Source organism: Daucus carota, chromosome 2 (genome assembly GCF_001625215.2).
Source record: "Daucus carota subsp. sativus chromosome 2, DH1 v3.0, whole genome shotgun sequence".
In the NCBI taxonomy this organism is placed as follows: domain Eukaryota; kingdom Viridiplantae; phylum Streptophyta; class Magnoliopsida; order Apiales; family Apiaceae; genus Daucus; species Daucus carota.
In genome coordinates, this window is record NC_030382.2 from 49110806 (window position 1) to 49119325 (window position 8520).

Below are 8520 nucleotides of genomic sequence, written 5' to 3' on the forward strand. Positions count from 1 at the left end.
CTCCTTAACTAACGACTTATTCATAAGTCGTTGAAACTCGTTTCTCGCACCATCCGAGGTAAACTCAACCTCGCCCATCGAGGAAGAATCGCTAGATGCGGCGGCTCGGGTGCTCGGTCCTTGTGATCTTCTTGCTCTTTTGGGTGCCATTGGTAGAGATTTAGATTTGTAAGAGGTTTGTGTGTATTGGGTTGGAGAGATTGAATGAAGGTTGTGTGTATGAATGTGTATATATAGGTAGGGTTTAGAGAATTATAATGGGAATTGGAGATATGTTTGTGTTTATATAGGGATTGGAGGGCTGAGTTAGGGTTTTAGAGGGTGTATTTCGGGCTAGGCATGCAAAATTAGGATTGTGGGCTTTTAAAAACGAAAAAAAAAACTATTTTTGGGGGAAAAATCCGCTGGTCCGGCAGTCAGTAGCGCGGCCGCGCTAAGTATAGCGCGGGCGCGCCGTGCAACTTAGCGCGGTCGCGCCTGACACTAGCGCGGGCGCGCTAGTGTCTGACACCGGAGGCTGAAATTTTTCGATTTTTGTGTTTTTGAGTTTTACAATGGTACAATGTGGTTCCAATGCGTGGGTTGCCTCCCACGAAGCGCTTGTTTAACGTCGTTAGCTCGACGTGAAGTCCAGAATTAATCAGATTCCGATGAAGTATCCTGTGGAGGATACCTCGTTCCATAACCAAACGAATCCCAAGTAACATTGACGTCTAGTGCCAAGAATGCTTCAGCAAGAGAATCCGTTAGTATATCAGCAAAGCGACCAATTCGTTCCTCCAACACGTCAATACGCCTGATTATTCTTCGGTACTGTGCTTCATTCAGTGTTGAATCAGCAGGTGATTGAATTGCAGATTGGTTACTCGCACTGGCAGAGAATAGAGGACAAGTGTCTCCACATGCATTAAAGTTTGAGTCTGAGTGAGCTCTGATTCTGTGCCAATTAGTCATCTGGACTTCCTGAGTGACTTCGACCGCTTCATCCTCCTCCGATTCTTCCTCTTTTGGAATCTTCCACTTTAGATCTTTGTGCTCAGCAGCGGCCAGGTTCTCTATCAGTTCGTAAGCATCATCGAAGTTTTTGTTCCACAAACTTCCTCCAGCTGCTACGTCTAACTCTGCTCTACATTGACTATTAAGACCCCTGTAGAAGTAATTAATTGCCATTCCAGGAGGCATGTCATCTTCCTTGAGGTTTTCGAGAATCTTCTTGAATCGGTCCCAAGCTAGGCAAAGATATTCTCCCGAGAATTGAGAGAATTTGCCTTCAGTGTTTTTGATAGCTGATACTTTGATTAGAGGATAAAACCTTGTACAGAATATTTTCTCCAACTTGTTCCAGCTATTAGTAGTGCTTGCCGAGAGAGAGATAAACCACGATCGTGCTACATCACGTAGCGTGAATGGAAAGAGTCTCAGTTTCACTAGATCCTTAGGTCCGATATTGAAGTCCAATGCAGTAATGAATTTCTCGAAATTCCTTAGATGTAGATTTGGGTCCTCAAGAACAGAACCCCCAAATTGAATGGTATCTTGCAGCTTGAGAATGATTGATGGCTTGATACGAATGCCACTGGCGGATATTGCTGGTTCAATTGTGTCAGCCTGATTATCATTGATTTTCAAACGAGAAAATTCACGGGATGCCTCACCAACTGCTGTCCTAGCATAATCCATTGTTTCAGAATCAGAAGAAAAAGATGAATCCATTGCTTCTTACGGGTTCGAAAACTCGTTAGTAAAAACGCGATCCAAGTACCTGAAATAAAGAAAAGAAGAAAAGTGAGAAGAGAATAGAATCCTAGTCAGTGAATTTTAATGCACACTGATGACAAGTGCATAAACTAATTAATTAACACCGAGTCCCCGGCAGCGGCGCCAAAAACTTGTTCGGTGAAATCTACACGCAAGCGTACGCGATCACAAGTAATATATTAAGTTCGATCCCACAGAGACTGGTGAATTAAGAATACGCACCTATGCAACAATGTATGATCAATTATCACTGCTAAGACAATTAACAAGGATTGGGTTCTTTTATACTAATAATTAAAATTACTAATCAAATTCAGAATAGGAAAACACATGGGATTCTAACTTCATTATCGCATTCATCTAGAATTGAAATTACTGATTAACATGCGACTGTTGATCCTAATCAGACAACACGAAAGTAATACATGCCAACTCTCGTTGCACACATATCATACCAATCAAAATCCGCAATTAAGACAGAAATCTCATGCACACCAACAAAGCTCAGACCCTATATCTCTATAGCGGTAGTGTAAGCAGAGAGGTTTAATAACAAGTCGTCTATCGTGATTACACAGGGTGATAAAAATAGTTCAAGTCTACCACAAATTATGTTTCATTCACATAATCCTATGTTTACATGGCATAGTTCTAAATTCAATCATCCACTCTCGCTTCAGAAAGAATTAACACACAACTTAGAAGTTAGCTACGCTTCTAAGAAGAATAAGCACGGCTCATGCAAAGCAATCAACATATGTCACAAAATCACGTAATTATAATCGTTACTAGACTACATCGATAAATCCATTAGAATCCCATGAAGGCGGTTAGTTCATAATCGAACTAATCGACATCATGGGTTCTAATGAAAGCATGATAAAGAAAAGACGAGAATTAAATAGAATAAAAATGCTTGAATTAATAATAATAAGGATCACACGTTACAGATTTGATGTTCACGATCTCGCTCGAAACTGTCACTTCCTCGCAAGAACGATCCAATACAACTGATAATGTGCTTCGAATAAAACTAAAACTATGATTACGATATTAGACTCTACTCAAACTACGACTATGAGGCTAGGGTTTTTACACACGAGAAATAAAAAATGCATTGACTACGTCAACCGGGCCTCGACCGCTGCGAAAATCCATCAGAAAAGCTGTAAAAATCGGCCCGGGGAGTTTCTGCGGAGCGCCACCGCGCTAGACTAGCGCGGGCGCGCTAGTTGACCCGAGGATAGCGCGGGCGCGCTGCCCTGTAGCGCGGGCGCGCTACTGTCTGTGACAGTGACCCCGTTTCTTCGTTTCTTGTTCTTTCTCGCGTGCATGTCCTTCCTCGCTTCTAGTACCACTTCCGTAGGTGATCACGGTTGCATTTAGCATATGCAACAAGCCCTTTAAACCCCTAGATAGCTCTAGTGGACGAGTGTGTTCTCGTGAGGGTTTGTAGAAGATATACCCACAAAATCTCAAGTCTCGGTGAATCCACAATTCTCTATTCTCGCAAATAATGCACCAAAACCAACCTAAAATGATAGAAAATCACTTCATCACCTCAACTCGTGACCTGCACAGAAAAACAATAAAAACACATCAAAAGACACTACACACTTAAGTACAATCAACCAATTTAAGTGGAAATGAAGGCCTATAAGTGTGTATAAATACCACTTATCAGTTCTCCTACTGAAGACCCCAATATGCATATACGGAATTTTATAGAGATCTGTGACACTTTCAAATTCAATGACGTCTCTGATGAAGCTGTGAAGTTAAGACTTTTCCCATTTTCACTGAAAGATAAGGCCAAGGGATGGTTACATTCTTTACCATCTGGTTCGATTACTACATGGGAAGATCTAGCTCAGAAATTTCTCACTAAATTCTTCCCCATGGCAAAGACTGCTGCGCTGCGAAATGCTCTATCTCAATTCTCTCAACAATCAGGAGAAACATTCTGTGAAGCCTGGGAGAGGTATAAAGAGATGCTAAGAAAGTGTCCCCACCATGGTATGCCGGATTGGATGCAAATAAACAGTTTCTACAATGGTCTTGGACCTCAATCCAGACCTATGCTTGATGCTGCTTCTGGAGGTGCGCTATGGGCTAAGAGTTATGAAGAAGCTTATGATCTTATTGAAATGATGGCGGCTAATGAATATCAGAACCCTACTCAAAGACTTACTCAAGGGAAAGTAGCCGGAATTCTTGATCTTGACACGTCTACAGCTATAGCAGCTCAACTTAAAGCTCTCACGATGAAAGTCGACTCTCTGGCTCACCAAGGAATTCAACAGCCAATCATTATTTGCGAATTATGTGCCGGTACTCATGCTACTGATCAGTGTGCCATTTCTAATGAATCAGCACAATTTGTGAGCAACTTTCAGAGAGGTCAACAGCCTGCTCCAGCTACTTATCACCCTAACAACCGAAATCATCCTAATTTCAGCTGGAGTAATAACCAGGGGTATAACCAACCTCAACAAGGATTTCAACAGGGACCTAAACAGTACAGTCAGGCTGGAAATTCACAACAGTATGCACCTAAACAGCCATATCACACCCCCCCGGGATTTCAGAATCATGGGCAATCAGCTAACGAAAGGTCTGACATGGAAGAGCTAAGGCTCATGTACAAGAGTCAAGCAGTAACTTTAAAAGCCTTGGAGACACAAGTCGGTCAGTTAGCTAACGCTTTACTAAGCAGACCACAGGGGAATCTCCCTAGTGATACAGAGGTACCAGGTAAGAGGGACCCTAAGGAGCAAGTCCAATCCATTACGCTGAGATCTGGAAAAACTACAACAGGGCCTACCTCAACATTAGTACAAGATCAGGGTGATGAACCGCAAGAAATTCCAGCAGAAGTTCCTTCAAATACAATTGGCACCGACCCTACTGTTGAAAAGGATAAGGCTATTCCTGCAGCTGCTCCGATGTCAAAACCAGTATATCCACCACCTCCATTTCCTAGGAGGTTAAGAAAACAGCAGCTGGATAAGCAATTTGGTAAATTCCTAGAAGTATTCAAAAAGCTTCACATCTACATCCCATTTGCTGAAGCACTCGAGCAAATGCCTAGTTATGCCAAGTTCATGAAGGGGATTCTTTCAAAAAAGCTAAAGCTCGAAGAGTTAGAGACCGTGGCTTTAACGGAGGAATGTAGTGCTGTACTTCAACAGAAATTACCACCTAAGCTTAAGGATCCGGGAAGCTTTACTATTCCTTGCACCATCGGGAAGTTCTCTTTTGATAAGTGTCTGTGCGATTTGGGAGCTAGCATCAATCTGATGCCTCTATCTATCTTCACACAACTTGGCCTGCCAGAGCTCAAGCCAACAAATATGTCTTTACAGTTGGCTGATCGTTCGATCACACATCCGAGGGGTATAATTGAAGATGTGCTAGTCAAGGTTGATCAATTAATATTTCCAGCAGACTTCGTGATTCTTGATTTTGAAGAAGACAAAAGGATTCCTATCATCTTGGGTAGACCCTTCTTAGCCACCGGGCAAACATTGATCGATGTCCAAAAAGGGGAACTTACAATGAGAATACAAGATCAGACGGTCACGTTCAACGTATTCAATGCAATGAAATTACCAACCGATGAGGAATCTTGTTTTAGTATGGATGTACTTGATACTACAGCAGAAGCTAATAGCAAGCGGGTTTTACAGGATGATGCATTGGAAGCGATCCTTACAAATGATGAGGAATGGGGCAGTGAAGAAGAATTGGAAGAAATCCATCACCTTAACTCATCACCTTGGAGAAGGAATTTTGAACCACCTGTCGAATCTCTTGGCTTGGAGGAACAAAAAGAAGATCACAAACCACTACAACCATCAGTAATCGAAGCACCTAAACTTGAACTTAAACCACTACCGGATCACTTAAGGTATGCTTTTCTTGGTGAAGGTTCTACTCTTCCTGTTATTATTGCATCTAACTTGTCAGGTGAGGAAGAGGAAAAACTTTTGAGGGTGCTAAGGGAATTCAAAACAGCGATTGGTTGGACCATAGCTGATATCAAGGGCATCAGTCCCTCCTTTTGTCAACACAAAATTCTCATTGAAGAAGGAAGCAAACCTTCAGTGGAACAACAAAGAAGGCTAAATCCTATCATGAAGGAGGTTGTAAAGAAAGAGATTCTTAAATGGCTTGATGCAGGTATCATATATCCAATTTCAGATAGCTCATGGGTGAGTCCAGTACAATGCGTGCCTAAGAAAGGAGGAATGACAGTAGTAACCAACGAAAAAGGGGAACTCATCTCAACTAGAACTGTCACGGGTTGGAGGATTTGCATGGACTACAGGAAGCTGAATAAAGCTACAAGAAAAGATCACTTCCCTCTGCCTTTTATTGATCAGATGCTTGACAGGTTGGCTGGCCATGAGTTCTATTGTCTGTTAGATGGGTATTCGGGCTATAATCAAATTGCTATTTCCCCGGAAGATCAAGAAAAGACAACCTTTACATGCCCTTATGGTACTTTCGCATTCCGAAGAGTACCTTTTGGTTTATGTGGTGCACCAGCCACTTTTCAAAGGTGCATGATGGCAATATTCTCAGAGATGATCGGCATCAATGTGGAGGTATTCATGGATGACTTTTCTGTATTTGGAACATCTTATGACGAATGCCTCACGAATCTTAGAATGGTTCTTAAGCGCTGTGTGGAAACTAATCTGATTCTCAATTGGGAAAAATGTCATTTCATGGTGCAAGAAGGAATCATATTGGGGCATAAGGTATCTGCCAAGGGACTAGAAGTCGATAAAGCTAAGGTGGAAACAATTAAAAATCTTCCTCCACCACTTTCAGTCAAGGGCGTCCGAAGCTTCCTTGGTCATGCAGGTTTCTATCGGAGGTTCATCAAGGATTTCTCGAAAATTTCTAAACCTCTTTGCAATCTGTTAGAGAAAGACATTCCATTCAAATTTGATGAGGAGTGCTTGGAAGCATTTGAAATCTTGAAAAAGAAGTTGACATCAGCACCTATCATCACTGCACCTGATTGGAGTAAACCATTCGAATTAATGTGTGATGCCAGTGATTATGCTGTAGGAGCTGTACTGGGCCAGCGAACAAGCAATGTGTTTCATGTTATCTACTATGCCAGCAAAACATTAAATGATGCACAATTGAACTATACTACTACTGAAAAAGAACTTCTAGCTATTGTCTTTAGCTTTGAGAAGTTCAGGTCTTACCTTCTTGGAACAAAGGTAGTGGTATATACTGATCATGCAGCTATTCGATATCTCATTTCAAAGAAAGATTCTAAACCAAGACTAATTCGCTGGGTTTTATTGCTCCAAGAATTTGATGTGGAAATTAAAGATCGAAAAGGCACAGAAAATCAGGTAGCGGATCATTTATCCAGACTAGAAGATCACAGCAAACAAACTACCGACAACACTCTAATCAATGAATTCTTCCCAGACGAACAGTTGTTTGGAGTTGAAGCAGAAGAGCCATGGTTTGCTGACATTGTGAATTATCTAGTGAGTAAGGTCATTCCTCCAGAATTCTCTTATGCTCAACGCAAGAAATTCCTTCACGATGTGAAATGGTATATTTGGGATGAACCCTTTCTGTTTAAACAAGGAGTCGATCAGATTCTCAGACGGTGTATTCCTAATAATGAAGTTGAGGGAGTTTTGCGCGAGTGCCATTCCACTGGTTATGGGGGCCATTATAGCGGAGAGAAGACAGCAAAGAGGGTACTTCAAGCAGGTTTTTACTGGCCAACTCTGTTTAAAGATGCTCATCAATTTGTGTTGGGTTGCGATCGATGTCAACGTACAGGTAATATTTCTAGGAGGAATGAAATGCCTCTTAAAATGCTTTTGGAAGTTGAAATATTTGATGTTTGGGGTATTGACTTTATGGGACCGTTCGTTTCGTCTTGCAACAACCAGTATATTCTATTGGCAGTTGATTACGTGTCTAAATGGGTGGAGGTGAAAGCCTTACCTACAAATGATGCTAAGGTGGTCTTGCAATTTCTACAAAAACAAATCTTTACCCGTTTCGGAGTCCCTAGAGTCATTATCAGTGATGAAGGCTCTCATTTCTGCAATCGGAAATTCACAACCTTGATGACGAGGTATAATATCAATCACCGGGTTGCTACTGCTTATCATCCTCAAACAAATGGTCAAGCTGAAGTGTCTAACAGAGAGATCAAACGCATATTAGAGAAGGTGGTTAACCCTTCTAGGAAGGACTGGTCCTTACGATTAGATGAGGCTGCTTGGGCTTATCGAACAGCTTATAAAACACCGTTGGGTACTTCTCCATTTCAGTTAGTGTTTGGCAAGGCTTGTCACCTACCAGTTGAGTTGGAACATAAAGCTTATTGGGCCCTAAAGAAGTTGAACTTCGACTTACAATTAGCTGGAGAGAAACGAATGATGCAACTCAATGAGTTAGAGGAGTTTCGCCTCCGTGCTTATGAAAATAACAAACTCTACAAAGAAAAGGTGAAAAGATTGCATGATCAGCGGCTGATACAAAAATCGTTTGTGGTTGGTCAATTGGTGCTATTGTATAACTCTCGGTTGAAGCTGTTTCCAGGGAAACTCAAGTCACGCTGGTCAGGGCCATTTACAGTCAAGACGGTATTTTCCCACGGTGCAGTAGAAATCTATGCAAGATCACCGGAGGAATCATTTAAGGTTAATGGTCAAAGGTTGAAGCCTTACTTTGGCGGAAATGTGAATCGTGAGGTACAAACCACGA

At 41.7% G+C, this 8520-nt stretch overlaps 1 non-coding gene across 1 annotated transcript; it reads right to left on the minus strand.

Moving 5' to 3' along the window:
- Nucleotides 1–3671: 3671 nt before the first annotated feature.
- LOC135150970 (small nucleolar RNA R71) lies at nucleotides 3672–3778 on the minus strand. The gene has a single exon (XR_010289428.1). It is a non-coding gene; the product is annotated as a small nucleolar RNA R71 (small nucleolar RNA).
- Nucleotides 3779–8520: the final 4742 nt, after the last annotated feature.